We start from the raw sequence: 15975 nt of genomic DNA on the forward strand, positions 1-15975 counted from the left end.
CAAATAAATCCTAAACCTTCTTTACGTTATGTCTGTGTAGGTACACGTTACAAATGTTCCAGAAATTATGTGAAATTTCTGGAAACCTGACCTGTCCCGATTTAATGCCATCAGTCATAATTTTAAAATGTTATGTCACAGAAATAGGCCCCCTTGTCAGCTCCACCACAGCGAGCTCCCGCCAGATATTACCAATGGGCGTTTAAGCCGTTCATCACCTGCAGACAGCTGCTGCTTTACTGCCATGCTTTTGCAACCGCAGGATCTAGAAGAAAGTCACAGAACAGACTCTGGCAAGTGCTCTGGAGTACGTGTCCCTGAGGACTCCAGGATCGCACGGCTGAACTGGCTTTCAGCACACTATTTCTCTGGAGCTACCTATGATTATAGCAATTCAGCAAAATCTTTGTGAACAAAGCTAAAACAGTGACTTTTTCTCCCTACGCAATCCCTCCAGAATTCAGACACTCTCGACTACTTTTCCTTGTGGCAATACACGTGCTTAGTTGCATACGTGCAATAGCTCTCTGTTGTCCTTGTAGACGTCCCGCTGCCTCCGTGGCTAAGGTCCTACTGGAAAGGGTCATTCCTTCCTGCCCCCGCCCGTTGAACTTGGTTCCCAGGGAGCCCACTCTGCTAGTTGGATTCTCTGACCAGTTTGTGCTGCTTGTTCACCCTTACAACACCCTCACTGTGCACACCACCCTCATCCTCAGGGCTAATCAAACACACTAATGACACCATTTAGACTCAGTTGGCAAAATTCATAGAGAGCCTCCAAATATCCTGGCCAGAGGCACGATCACTAGTCCTGAATGTCAGGGTTATCCCTTTTGGAACTCAGAGTCTCTCACCCTTTGAGATACCCCAGGACACCCAGTGCACCTGGTTCCTGCTTCTTCAGACCCACAGCTAATAAAGGGGGATATGCTTTAACATTGGACGGTCTCAATTGCTTCTATTAGAAATAACCATGTTTTTTTTTAATGTTTGTTTATTTTTGACAGACAGAGAGACAGAGCATGAGCAGGGGAGGGGGAGAGAGAGAGAGAGAGAGAGAGAGAGACCCAGAATCCAAAGCAGGCTCCAGGCTCCAAGCTGTCAGCACAGAGCCCGACGCAGGGCTCGAACTCACAGACCGTGAGATCATGAGCTGAGCCGAAGTCGGATGCTCAACCGACTGAGCCACCCAGACGCCCCAAAATAATCATGTTTTGAGAGAGCAATCTTTTTACAGAGATGAAGACCTTAAGCCTCACATCTTACAACCCAGAGATTCTTCTACCAGAAAACACACCTGCTAGAAGACTCTCCAACCTCACTGGAAAGGCCCCTGTCAGGCACCACCTGCCAAATGCCAGGCAATAGACCCCCCGGGCCCACATGACGCACCGAAGACAGCACCGAACCCCGACTGGCCCTGCACACCACCTGGTGGGCTGCCAGTGAAGACTTCCCGGATTTGAAGCAGGCAACACCTCATGACACGCTTCCCCCAGGTGACCCACCAGGCCTGTGTACCCTTTCTTGCTTTGGCTCCTTGTTTTATTTTCTCTCTCTTTTGGGGGCAAGACAGGGCTCCTATCCACATTTCCTAATCTATTACAAAAAGGGAAAACCTTTCTTACTGGTGGATCTGTCACCAGAAACTCCTATGTGTTCACAAAGTCTGAGGCCTCTTGTTCTCACTTGCAACTAATTCCTCTTTAGTCCCAAAGGCCACTGCTGATTATCCACATAAGCCCACGGATGTTCCCTGCAGGCGAGACTAGGCCCAGGAAGACCTGGGACCAGGACACCTTGGTCCAGCTTCGCCCCGATCACAGCCTCGCGGCTCGGCCGAGTCCCTGCGTCTTTGCCCATCAGATAGCTTCCTGATCTAAGTGTGATCTCTCTGCCCACACGCAACAGACATACAAATGAGTTTTCACATCTTTGCAAGGTTTTTAGAAAAGACACCTTTAGGAAGAGATGGCCTCACGGAGTGTCCTCCGGACTCCTCTGACCCATGGCTTGGAAGGATCAATCAGGAAATTGTGGCTAATGAACCTATCAATAACCAGATTGTAGCTGGAGTCCTCGGCGCTCCCCCTCGTTTTGGTTTCGTGTGTGGCGGACAGTGGCATACGAATTTTAAGACAGCTGGCAAGTTGGAGGTCAATAGTTATTAGGCCATTCAACGGTCCCTGCTAACAGCTACAACAAACGAGAAGCTTCCCATTGGCTTACCGCACTTAGGTGGAGGCATACCTGATTCAGTGTTGGCCTCCAGCGGGAGTGTCTTTCTTCCGTGGCTGGAACAGTGCTGACGAACACATGGTCAGAAATCTCTCCCTGACATTGGGAGAACCGGCCAGCTCCACGGCCACAGCAGCGGCAGCCCAGCGGCCAAAGTACTTTTGGACGGCCACATAGCCTCGATCAGGATCTGCTCGATGAGCAAGGTGTTTGTGCGATAGCGAGTTCCATCCGCTGCAGGATGAATGCCTCTTGGAGAAGTGGAAATGCACGGTCAGGGAACAACGGATCTCCCCGACGTTTCGTGGTCTTGATCTATTCAGCTGCCGGCCTTCTGGTCTGGGCCCCTCCTTTAGAATCACCCTGCAAACAGGATTCGTCGCGTTACTTTCAATTCTGCTTTGCATAACTATTTTTGAACTTCGTACCTGCCGCCCATCAAGCCTCTGCAAACAGGGCCGTGGCCGCACCGCACCCGGTCCTAAGGGTCGACCTGCTGCCGGCACGTGCGCTGCCCCTTTGCGGACCTAAGGGCGGTCTGCAGCAGAACTGACCTACTGTCCTGGAGACCTGCAGACCGCAGGCCTCGAGGAGTGAAGGCCCAGACTCTCCCGGAAGAGAAGGCCTGGCCACATTTGGAAACAGCTGCCGCAGACGCCAGCCAGTCTGCCCGGGGTCATGTCCACATACGACTGCGGGCCGGGCACCTGCTTCTCCTGCACCCAGCCCCCCTCCCTCTTCCCACGCCTTCACCTGGACGGGGAAGATGGTCTTTGGGCCTTTAGTCCATCCTCTTCCCAGGTCGCCAGCTTCCTGAATAGAGCAACCTTTCCTTCCACACATCACTTCTCTCTCGAGTGCTCATTGTCAAGCGGTGAGCAGCTGAACCTCACTGAGTTCGGAACCGGTTCTCTGTCCGGTAACAGGGCGACGCTGTCTCAGTGTTTGTGGGGGCAATGTCCATAGACTGCAGGGTCCACAGTCTCCAGCCTGTGCACCCGTCCTCTGACAGGGCACAGGGCTTCCCAACCACCCAGGGATAAAGCCACTAAATGCAGAAAAGTTGATCTGATTAACGACGCTTTCAAGAAAGATCTCGATGGGGTACCTGGGGGGCTCAGTCGGTTGAGCGTCTGACTTCGTCTCAGGTCATGATCTCACAGTTTGTGAGTTTGAGCCCCGCCTTGGGCTCTGTGTTGACAGCTCAGAGCCTGGATCCTGCTTTGGATTCTGTGTCCCTCTTGCTCTCTGCCCCTCCCCCACTCACACTCTCACTCACTCTCTCTCGAAAATAAAATGAAAACGTTAAAAAAATTTAAAAAAAGAAAGAGCTTGATCAAAAGGGAGAAATGTTAAATAAAGGAAACCTCATTTTTTGTGTGTGATACTGATTTTTTGAATTTAATTTTTTTTAAATTTACATCCAGGTTAGCATACAGTGCAACAATGATTTCCGGGGTAGATTCCTTTAGCCCATCCCCCCTCCCACAACCCCTCCAGTAACCCTCAGTTTGTTCTCATTATTTATGAGTCTCTTCTGTTTTGTCCCCCTCCCTGTTTTTATATTCTTTTTGTTTCCCTTCTCTTATGTTCATCTGTTTTGTCTCTTAAAGTCCTCATATGAGTGAAGTCATGTGATTTTTGTCTTTCTCTGACTGACTAATTTCACTTAGCATAATACCCTCCAGTTCCATCCATGTAGTTGCAAATGGCAAGATTTCATTCTTTTTGGTTGCCCAGTAATACTCCATTGTATATATAGACCACATCTTCTTTATCCATTCATCCGTCGATGGACATTTGGGCTCTTTCCATACTTTGGCTATTGTCGATAGCGTTGCTATAAACATCGGGGTGCCTGTGTCCCTTCGAAACAGCACACCTGTATCCCTTGGATAAATGCCTAGTAGTGCGATTGCTTGGTCGTAGGGTAGTTCTATTCTTAGTTTTTTGAGGACCCTCCATACTGTTTTCCAGAGTGGCTGCACCAGCTTTCATTCTCAAAGGAAACCTCATTTAAAATGGAGTCGGTGGCACCTGGATGGCTCCGTCGGTTAAGCGCTGACTTCAGCTCAGGTCATGATCTCGCGGTTCGTGGGTTCGAGCACCGTGTCGGGTTCTGTGTTGACCGCTCAGAGCCTGGAGCCTGCTTTGGATTCTGTGTCTCCCTCTCTCTCTCTGCCCCTCCCCCACTTGTGCTCCGTTTCTCTCTGTCTCTCAAAAATAAACATTAAAAAAATTTTTTTTTAATAAAATGGAGTCAAGGAGCTCAGAAGGGGAGCCGCTCATGCCCACCCCTCGATGCTGCAGCCTGCGAGATGGCACAGGAGGAAGATAATCCTGACAGGAGAGAACGTTTCTCACACCGGGTCTGCGTCTTGCCTTTAGAAAAAGCTGGAAGGTCTCGCTGCGCCCAAAAACTACACACTGACCTCCACCCAGAGCCGCCAGACACTGTGCAACCTGGGGCTCGTGTTCCCCTCCAGTAACCGTCTGCCCACAGCAGCCCTGCCTGATTTGCCCTGAGCCCTGATGGCAGCGGACTTCCCTTCACTCTCAGACCTGCCTGCCACAGGTTCGCCACAGCCCTCATGCCCCAGGTCACAATTCCTCTGCTTTACCAAATAAAGTCCTTTTGCTAAAATAACTGTCTATTTTATTTTTAAGATTGACAAGCGCAAGCCCAATATTCAAATTCGGTTCCTTACAGTCCTTCCCTCCTGCTCAGGGCTCGTATCTTTAATTCTGTTAGTCGTGCTTTCTTTTTGATGCTATGGGTCGATGTCACACACTGACTCAACCGGGTGCTGTTTAAAGTCCCCTCCACTGTGGCCATTCCCTGGGGATCCTCCAGCCCCGTGGCAGCTTCCATCCAACCCCCCCCAATCTGCCAAGGCAGGCGCAGAAGTGGGGGCTCAGGTTGGAGGGGGTGTCCTTCTGGCGTCGGCCTCTCCACACCAGAGAGCTGGGGAACAGCAGAGTCACAGCACACAGTGAGGCCGCACACACGGTGTGGCTTTCCACGACGTCAGCTCCGTTCGGTCCTAAAGCGGGTTCAGGATGCCAAACTCAGTGACATATTCCACCGCGTGCTTAACTTGGCTTCTTTTTTTTTTTTTTTTTTTTGGGACAGAGAGAGACAGAGCATGAACGGGGGAGGGGCAGAGAGAGAGGGAGACACAGAATCGGAAACAGGCTCCAGGCTCCGAGCCATCAGCCCAGAGCCTGACGCGGGGCTCGAACTCACGGACCGCGAGATCGTGACCTGGCTGAAGTCGGACGCTTAACCGACTGCGCCACCCAGGCGCCCCTTAACTTGGCTTCTTATACAGCACATGGAGCAGAACACGTCACACGACACAGAAACACCAAGGGTGGGAAGTCAGTCTGTGGGTGTGAAGCCGAGATCCGGCCACAGTCGGGTCCGGATCAGCTCTCGGCACCCACCGCATGTTACGATCAGGCTGCAGAGGGTCTAGTTCTGTTCGGAGAGCCATGGGGCAGACCCTTCGGCAGCAGCCGCGTCTTTGAAGTGGTCAGACATAGAGGGGTTGTGTCTGAAGAGCCTGACAGTTTGCTGCAAAAACCATTCCTTTTTTAGGGGCACCTGGGTGGCTCAGTGGGTTAAGTGGCCGACTTCAGCTCAGGTCATGAACTCGCAGCCCGTGAGTTCGAGCCCCACGTCGGGCCCTGTGCTGACAGCTCAGAGCCTGGAGTCTGCTTCGGATTCTGTGTCTCCCTCTCTCTGTGCCCCTCCCCCTCTCACACTCTGTGTCTGTCTCTCAAAAATAAAACAAATAAACATTAAAAGAAATTTTTTTTAATTGTTCCTTTTTTAAAGGGATCTAATCAGTCTTGGGCCCCTGCAGACCCCCTCTGGTCCTGCTGGCCGTCAGTTCTGGGGCGTCATCAGCTGGTGCTGGTCTCACAGCTGCGGTGACCTAACTGCTTGCATCACTGTTGGACACAGGCCCCTGCTTGACACGAGTGACTCCATCTTGCTCTCTACAAGCACCTTGCACTGTTTCACCATCTGAACCAAGCGTGGCGTTTTCTTCTCTGTCCCTTTCTCCCTGGGCTGCCCCCAGTCTCTCTGCTCCTGGGGAGCCCCGGGTCTTCCCCCCAGAAGACCTCTGGGAAGCAGCGTGATCTGCTTCTTACTCTGTGTGGGTGCAGGCCTGGTCATGTCAAAATCCTGCTCCTCTGTGCCCTTTTCAAGGAGAGAGACTGTGGGTGTTTGCTGAAGCTGAAAGCTGCCCCCTCCGCTGGACGCCGAGAAACCGGTGCCGCCCTCCCCACCCCTCCTCAGGCCTCCAGAGGGCAGAGCCACAGAGACAAGGGGAAAGACTTCAAAGCAAACACACAAACAACTGTTGCAATGGTTGACGCTGATCCTGGAGCCAACCCAAGTCTCACGGCAGCCGGAAGCCAGTAGACAAAGGTTCCCTGTGTCTGAGCAGGTTCTGAGGGGCAGGAATCCATCCCAGCGGCCAGGGTTTCCACCTCGCCGGCCCCAAGGGGGCCCCTAGCCGGGAAGTCACGTGGGCTGGTAATCAGAAACAGAGCAACAAACTGAAGCAACAGAATCCCTTGTTTTTAGTGACTAAGTTGTTTTTCTCCAAGGACTTCCCCACGTCCTAGTACTTAGAACCTCTTTGGATGTGAACCTAGGAGTCTTAGTTCAATTTCTTTAAGGCTTAGCTTACTGAGGGAAAGGATTAACTCCCAAATGAGAATTTCTCCTGTATACTGGATATTGGAAAATGGTTTACATTCAATTCTGGGCATTTTGAACGCTGTTCTAGAATCTGAGCTTCTTCGTGCTGCCCTTAGGTCTAAAAGCAGAACTTTTGGGGCACCTGGGTAGCTCAGTTGTTCGGCTCTCGATCCCAGGGTCCTGAGTTGGGGACCTGGGTTGGGCTCCACACTGGGCATGAAGCCTACTTAAAAGTAAATAAATAAAAATTAAAAATTAATATTGCAACTTCTGTTTCAATGTTCTGGATAATGACCAGAGGAAACATTTTCTAAAGGCCTGAGGTACAAGGAAAGCCATTTCCATTTCTAAGTCAGCACGGCTGCACGTAAACTGTGTTCAGACCAAAAGCCTGATTTAAGGCCTGCCGTGCGAGCATCGTACACCAGCTTTGGGAATGTGTGGCCTACAGGAAAGCCTTCTTGTCCTGAATGAGATTTTTGGGGTGATGGTGGGGTTCGTGGGGTCTGGAGCCAATGGCCAGGAAAGAATTCTTGAAGACGTCTTTGGTGCAAAAAGGTGATTTTATTAAAGCACGGGGACAGGACCTGGGAGCAGAAAGAGCTGTGTGTATTTGGGAGCTGGGGAGAGTTAAAGTCCAGGGGGAGTTTCCAGTGAGATTTTCATATGCTAAAGACAACTCAGGATCCCGGAGGCCTGGCTATTGTCAGGCTAAGGTGGTTTTTCCCCCTAGCAAAGCATTAGCATTAAGACAGTAGGAAGTTCCTGGAGGAATGTTCTATTCCGCCGGCCTCAAGTGTCGGTCAATGGGCTGCAGGTGATACGGAAATTGAGTTCTATCTGCCATTTCCTTCTGCCTTTGTTCCCCACATCACTTAAGACATCGATCAATGCCCCTGTTCCCTACAATTCTTGATGTTATAACCCGTGATTCCTGCCTGGATGCTGATCAGAAATCTTTCTGAATTTTTACAAGATGTGAGACAGTAGAGAACTCTGTGAAATATCTGTCCCTCCTCCCGAGCACTTCCTTCCTAGTGAAATCTGTCCCTCCTCCGGAGCACTTCCTTCCCTGTGAGGCATGCTTCCTGGACAGCTGGCCTAACCCGGGCTGGATGAAACGCTTTCTTCCCTGCAGAAGATTCTAAAACGCTTGTTCACTTTGTGTCAACAATAACATGGTGAACAATAACTTGGAGGGGGGTGGCAGGAAGGGAACTGGGGCCCAGGATACAATGTAAGTCTAAGGAGCAGACAGCTCTTGCCTAGGTCGGGGGTTTAGGAAGCAAGGGCTCTGACACCAGCAGCCCTGGGAGAGTACCTGCAGGGCTGATTTTGTGGGGAAGGTCTGGGCCCATCCCCAGCAGGGGCAGCCTGGTGGGCCATGGGGTCGGCATCAGGTCTAAGTGGTGGAAGCAGGAGGGGAGGAGAGGTTTTGCCGGAGGGGGGGGGGGGATGGCAGGAAACCCTCCAGAACGAAGGGCCCCCAGCTTATCTCTTTGATGCACAGGGAGAATTCTCCTGCAAGAACCATAAGCATCTGCGATCACACTCACCTTGCAAGCTGGCAAATGAGCCTGCCTGTTTCAGAGGACACACCCCCTGGATCAGTTCACTTCCCCCAGCAAGAGCGGCGGCCAGATGTCACCCACAGAGGGTCTGCAGAGGGCCAGGCCACGCCTGCGCAAAGCCAGGGTGCCCAGAGAGGAGGCCTGGATAGGGGGAGCCTGACTGTCTATACTGGATGCGACCTCTGCCCCAACAGGGACATCAGGAAAGCTACACCGGACCGCAGATAAACCCAGCCTCTGCTCCAGACAGCGACGCTGACTCCACCCTCCAAGCAGGTTCAGGAGGAAAACTTCCAGGAAAGGACAGTCTGGAACCAGGGGACGAGCCACGGGACAGTGCCTACCGGCGCTTCCCCTCCAGGCGGCCCCCCGTCTAGAGCCTCGAGGGCCCCTACCCAAGTCTCACTCCACAGGCAGGTCTAGGGGCCTGCCTCCACCCCACCAGGCAACTCGAGCAAGGAGTGTAAGGTTCGGGACAAGTTTGAGGGAGCCGCCCTCCGGCCGAGGGGGCTCAGAACTGAGGGAAGTGCCCGGGGCCCCACGCACGGCCGCTATTCTAAGCTGGGCTCTCTCTGTGGCTTCAGCCGACTTGCGTCCCTACGCCTGCCTCCCCCTCCCCTCCCCGCCCCGCCCCGCCCCGCCCCGGGTCTTGAGCTTTCAGCGCGTCTCACGAAAGGCTCTGCGGACAGCAGGGCTCATTTGACCCCTGAGCCAGTGCCCCTCACACTTAGTGCCTCAGCCTAGGCCTCCCGGGCTGCCCGTGTCCAGACCCCTCCCGCGCGCCCTGGCAGGAGCCGGCGGCCACCTGGGGGGATCCGAGAGGTGGGGAAGTTCGCTTGCGGTCACCGGGTTCCGACGCGGCAACAGCGCAGCCAGACCAGTCCCCGCCCCGCGAGCCCCGGCCCGGCCCCCGACTCCCCGCACCCCCCGCGCCCCTTTTCCGTCCTCCGCCCCCTCCTGCGGTCTGGAGGGTCCGGATGGCCACCCACCCGGGCTTCCCAGGAACCCTCCGGATAACCTCACCCCAGCCGGCCGCCCCAGGGCACAGGGTCTCATCCCGAGCCGGGTGACCCAGGAAACATGCACACACACCCCCACCCCACCCCCACGCCCCCAGCACACCGCGGGAGCCGCTCCCTCGGACGGTTCCAGGGTCCTCTGCTGCCCGCCGGGTGCACACCCTCAACCCGGGTCGGCACCCATAGCCACCCCTCCCGCAAGAGCAGCGCGGAGGGCCTGACTCCTCGGCCGCGCATGGGCCTGCGACGCCGCCTGGTGGCCGCCTGGGCAAAGCGCGACCGCAGGGAGGCGGCGAGAGGGGCGCGGAGCCGCGGAGAGAGGAGGGTGTCTCCCCCAGAGGACCCGTCACCAGGTTGCTGCCATCGGCCCCTCGATGGCGGCACTGGCTTAACCCGAATTCTGATCCCGATCGGTCCCTATCGCATGTCTGATCAGACTAAAGCACAGATTAGGACACGCTGTAACCAGGGGATGGGGAGGAGAGGCGCTGGACCCAAACCTGAGGGGTTTTGTTTTAACCTGAGGCTGTGGAGTTAGCCCAGTGCAGATGGACACAGACGCACAGGTGTGGCGGCAGGAACACGTGACTGAGAGTGAATAAAAAAATAAGTCCCAAGAGAAATTTTTAAAATAACTTGAACTAAATTAAAAGGAAAACACAACTTACCAAAATGTTTGGGATGCAGCAGTGCTTACAGGGAAATCAATAGAATTAAAAGAAGAAATTAGAAATTAATTAGAAAGAAGAAAGACCTCGTGGCGCCTGGGTGGCTCAGTCACTTAAGTCTCCAACTTCAGCTCAGGTCATGACCTCACAGTTCTTGAGTTCTAGCCCCTGGCATCCGGCTCTGTGCTGACAGCTTGGAGCCTGGAACCTGCTTCAGATTCTGTGTCACCATCTTTCTCTGCCCCTTCCCTGCCTCTCAAAAATAAACATTAAAAAAAATTTTTTTTCAATGTTTTTTATTTATTTTTGGGACACAGAGAGACAGAGCATGAACGGGGGAGGGGCAGAGAGAGAGGGAGACACAGAATCGGAAACAGGCTCCAGGCTCCGAGCCATCAGCCCAGAGCCTGACGCGGGGCTCGAACTCACAGACCGCGAGATGGTGACCTGGCTGAAGTCGGACGCTTAACCGACTGCGCCACCCAGGCGCCCCTAAAAAAATTTTTTAAAAAGCCTTAGGAATCTTAGGAAACTAGAGAAAGCAGCAAAGAGGCCTAAAGCAAACAGAAGGAAAAAAATAATAAAAATTAGAGCAGAAATCAATGAAATTGAAACCAGGAAGCAATAGGGAAAAAAACAATGAAACCAAAAGCTGTTTATATGAGGGACAAAGTCAATAAAATTGATAAACTGCTAGCCAGGCTAATAAAAACTGAAAAGAGAAAACAGATTACTACAATGAGAAATGGAAAAGGAGCCATCACTACAGATCCCACTGACATTAGAGGGATAATAGAGGAATACTATGAACAACTGTATGCTCACAAATTTGATAACTTAGATGAAACGGCCCAATTCCTTGAAAGACACATACTACAAAAACCCACATAAGGAGAAATAGGTAAACTAAATAGGTCTATGTTTATTGATAAAATTAAATCGGTAATTAATAATATTCCAAACAAGAAACCACCAGGCACAGATGGCTTCACTGGTGAATTGTACCAAATATTTGAAGCGAAAAAGATGATACCAATTCTCTGCAATCTTTTCCAGAAAATAGAAACAGAAAGAATCCTTCTCAATTCATTCTGAGTCAGCATTACCCTGACAAAACCACAACCAGGTAGACATGAAAAGAAAAGGAAATTGCAGATCAAATATCTCTTGAGCACAAAAGCAAAAATCCTCAACAAATTATTAGTAAGTCCAATCCAACAATGAATTATACACCACAAAAGAAGTATATTCTAGTAACCAGTGGGATTTATTCTCGGTGTGCAAGGCTGGTTCAATATTTTAAAAATCAACTAGTATAATCTATCATATATGCCGGCTAAGGTAGAAAAATATGATCTTATCAATTGATGTTGAAAAAACATTTGATCAAAAGAGCTTTTTTAAAAAGCATTTTAATCATGGGAATGCAAGCTGGTGCAGCCACTCTGGAAAACAGTATGGAGGTTCCTCAAAAATCTAAAAATAGAACTACCCTATAACCCAACAATTGCACTACTAGGCATTTATCCACAGGACATAGGTGTGATGTTTCGAAGGGACACATGCACCCCCATGTTTATAGCAACACTATCAACAATAGCCAAAGTATGGGAAGAGCCCAAATGTCCATCGATGGATGAATGGATAAAGAAGAGGTGGTATACACACACACACACACACACACACACACACACACACACACAATGGAGTATTACTCGGCAATCAAAAAGAATGAAATCTAGGAGCGCCTGAGTGGCTCAGTTGGTAAAGCATCAGACTTCGGCTCAGGTCATGATCTCATGGTTCATGAGTTTTAGCCCTGCATTGGGCTCTGTGCTAATAGCTCAGAGCCTGGAGCCTGCTTCAGATTCTGTCTCCCTCGCTCTCTGCTCCTCCCCCACTCATGCTCTGTCTCTCTCTCTCTCTCTCTCTGTGTCGAAAATAAAAACATTTAAAAAAAAACAATGAAATCTTGCCATTTGCAGCTACATGGATGGAACTGGAGGGTATTATGCTAGGTGAAATTAGTCAGTCAGAGAAAGACAAAAACCATATTTCATTCATATGAGGACTTTAAGAGACAAAACAGATGAACATGAGGGAAGGGAAACAAAAATAATATAAAAACAGGGAGGGGACAAAACAGAAGAGACTCATAAATATGTAGAACAAACTGAGGGTTACTGGAGGGGGGATGGACTAAATGGGTAAGGGGCACTAAGGAATCTACTCCTGAAATCATTGTTGCACTATATGCTAACTAATTTGGATGTAAATTAAAAAAAATAAAAAAATTAAATTAAAAAAAAAGCATTATAGTCAAATTCATGATTAAAACACTCAACTAATTAGGGGCGCCTGGGTGGCTCAGCTGGTTGAGCATCTGACTTCGGCTCAGGTCATGATCTCACGGTCTGTGAGTTCTAGCCCTTCGTCAGGCTCTGGGCTGACAGCGCAGAGCCTGGAGCCTGTTTCAGATTCTGTGTTTCCCTCTCTCTCTGCCCCTCCCTGCTCGTGCTCTGTCACTTTCTGTCTCAAAAATAAATATATGTTAAAAAAAAAAATTAAACCTCTCAACTAACTAGGAATAGAGGGGGATTTCTTCAACTCGATTAACAATCATCTACCAAAAAATGTACAATTAACAAATTTCTTAATTGTGAGGGACTAGATGCTCTCTCCTTAAAACCAGGAACAAGGCAAGGGTGTCCCCTCTCACCAGGGCCACTAAACAGCATACTGGGAATCTAGGGTGTGAAATAAGACAAGAAAAGTAAATAAAATATGTGCAGATTGGGAAGGAAACAATAAAACTATCTTTTGTTCACAGATGACATAACTGTTTATGTAGGAAACCCAAAGAATTAACAACAAAATTCCTGGAATTAATAAAAAATTGTTGTGAGGTTGCAGGATACAAAGTTAATATACAAAAGTCAATTGCTTTCCTATATATCAGCAATGAACAATGGAAATCTGACATTTAAAACACAATACCAATGGGGAGCCTGGATGGCTCAGTCGGTTGAGCATTTGACTCTTGATTTCAGCTCAGGTCGTGATACCAGGGTCCTCATATAGAGCCCCCAAGTGAGGCTCTGTGCTGAGTGTGGAGCCTGCTTAAGATTCTCTATCCCCCTGCCCTGCTTCCCTGCTTGCTCTTTCTCTTTCTCTCTCCCTAAAATAAAAAAATTTAAAAAAAAAAACACAATACCGTTTACATTAGCCCTGTAAAAAAATGAAACACTTAGGTATAAGCCTAACAAAATATGTACAAGACCTACATGAGTAAAACAACAAAATGTTGATGAAAGAAATCAAAGTTCTAAATGAATGGAGACTCTGTGCTCATTGAGAGGAACTCAATACATTAAGATGTCAGTTCCTCCCAGCTTGATCTATATGTAATTCCAATTTAAACCCTAGCAAGTTATTTTGTAGATGTTGACAAAGTGACGCCAAAGCTTATGTGAAAAGGCAAAGGCCAGAAATTGACAACACCATACTGAAAAGAATAACGAGATTAGAGGACCGACGCTGTATGACTTCCTAGAAAGTTACAGCCTGGTGTTGACAAAAGACTAGACAAATAGATCAGTGGAACATAACAAAGAGCCCAGAAATAGATCCATACAGATACAGATCTTTGACAAAGGAGCAAAGGCAACACAATGGAGAAGGATAGTCTTTCTGACAAATGGTGGTGGAAAAGCTGAACATCCATAAACAAAAAAATGAGCCTAGGCACAGACTAAAATTAACTAAAAAATTGGTCATAGACTTAAATATAAATTGCAAAGCTTTAAGACTTCTGGGAGGTAACATAGGAGAAAATCTAAGTCAGCTTGGATCTGGCAATGATTTTTTAGATAAGAAAATCCATGAATGAAAAAATTGTTAAGCTGGACTTCATTAAAATTTTTAAATTTTGGGGGCGCCTGGGTGGCGCAGTCGGTTAAGCGTCCGACTTCAGCCAGGTCACGATCTCGCGGTCCGTGAGTTCGAGCCCCGCGTCAGGCTCTGGGCTGATGGCTCGGAGCCTGGAGCCTGTTTCCGATTCTGTGTCTCCCTCTCTCTCTGACCCTCCCCCGTTCATGCTCTGTCTCTCTCTGTCCCAAAAATAAATAAAAAACGTTGAAAAAAAAAATTAAAAAAAAAATTTTTTTTTAAATTTTGCTCTGCTAAATATACTAGCAAAACAGTAAAAAAGACAAGCCACAGATTAGAAGAAATATTTCTAAAACATATATCAAATTTAGGGCTATATCTAAAATACACAAGGAACTCTCAAAAATCAACAATAAGAAAACAATTTTAAAATGGGCAAATGGGCAAGAGATCTGAAGAGACACCTCACCAAATATGTACAGACGTCAAATAAGAATTTGAAAAGATACTCAGCACCATGTATCATTAGGGAGTTACAAATTAAAATAATGAGATATCAATACAATGACTAAAATCCTAAAAGCCGACAACGCCAAATGCTGGCAAGGATGTGGAAGAAAAGGCAGTCTCATTCATCGCTGGAGGGAATGCAAATTGATGCAGCCATGTTAGAAGACATCTGGCAGTTTCTTCCCAAGCTAAATGTAGTCTTTGTAAAGATTCTTTCTTTCTTTCTTTCTTGAGAGAGAGCATACACACAAGCAGGGGAGAGAGGCAGAGGGAGAGGGGGGGGGAGAGAGAGAGAGAGAGAGAGAGAGAGAGAGAGAGAGAGAGAGAGAATCTTAACCAGGCTCCACGCTCAGTGTTGAGCTGGACTCAGGGCTCAATCTGAGGACCCTGGGATCACGAACTTGAAAGGGCGGGCCCACGCCGGCCAACTCCATCTTGTTCTGTGTCCTTCACCTTGACCACGCCTCCTGCCCTTGACTAACCTCCCGCTCACCTGCCTAACAGGACTCGGACCCTTCCCCAGCCAATCGGCTGAGGCCACAGCCATTACTTCACCAACTGCCCCTAGGCCCCAATAAAACCTTTGTCCTTTTGAAACTCGCTCTCTCTCCAGTGGGTATCTCACCACTGCCTCGGTGCAGGTAGGGGATCGAGCTCGAGCTAGCTCGAATAAAGGCCCATTTGCTTTTGCATCGGACTCGGCTCCCTAGTGATCTTTGGGGATCATGAATTCTGGGCATAACAACCTGAGCTGAAATCAAGAATTGGAAACTTAACGAGTTGAGCCCCCCAGACGCCCCCCAAAGCTAAGCACAGTCTTGCTATATGACCCAGTAATTGCACTCCTCGGTGTTTATCCAATCGAGTTGAAAACTTACGTCCACGCAAAAACTTGCACACAAATGTCTGTAGCAGCTTTATTCGTGATTACCAAAAACTGGGAGCGAAGAACAACCAAGGTGTCTTTCACGGGTGAATGGCTAAACTGGTACATTCATACAATGGAATATCATTCAGTGATTAAAAAGAAAATAATTACCAAAACACGAAAAGACATGGATGAACCATAAATGCATGTTGCCGAGAGAAGCCAGTTGGAAAGACCCCCAACCATACGACATTCTGATAAGGGGAAATAAGGAGACAGTAAAAAGACCAGTGTCTGCCAGGGACACAGAAGCAGGTGGATGAGATGACTGGGTGGAGCACGGGGTGTGGAGGATGTTGACGCTGTTCTGAACGCTACTGGTAACGGTAGATTTGTCAACGTGCATGGAACTCAACAACACAGAGCAAACCTAATGTTCGCGAATTAAAGAAAGATAATTTCGGACGTCGGGGACCCAGGAAGGGATGCAGACTGT

Source organism: Panthera uncia (genome assembly GCF_023721935.1).
Source record: "Panthera uncia isolate 11264 chromosome A3 unlocalized genomic scaffold, Puncia_PCG_1.0 HiC_scaffold_12, whole genome shotgun sequence".
Taxonomy (NCBI): domain Eukaryota; kingdom Metazoa; phylum Chordata; class Mammalia; order Carnivora; family Felidae; genus Panthera; species Panthera uncia.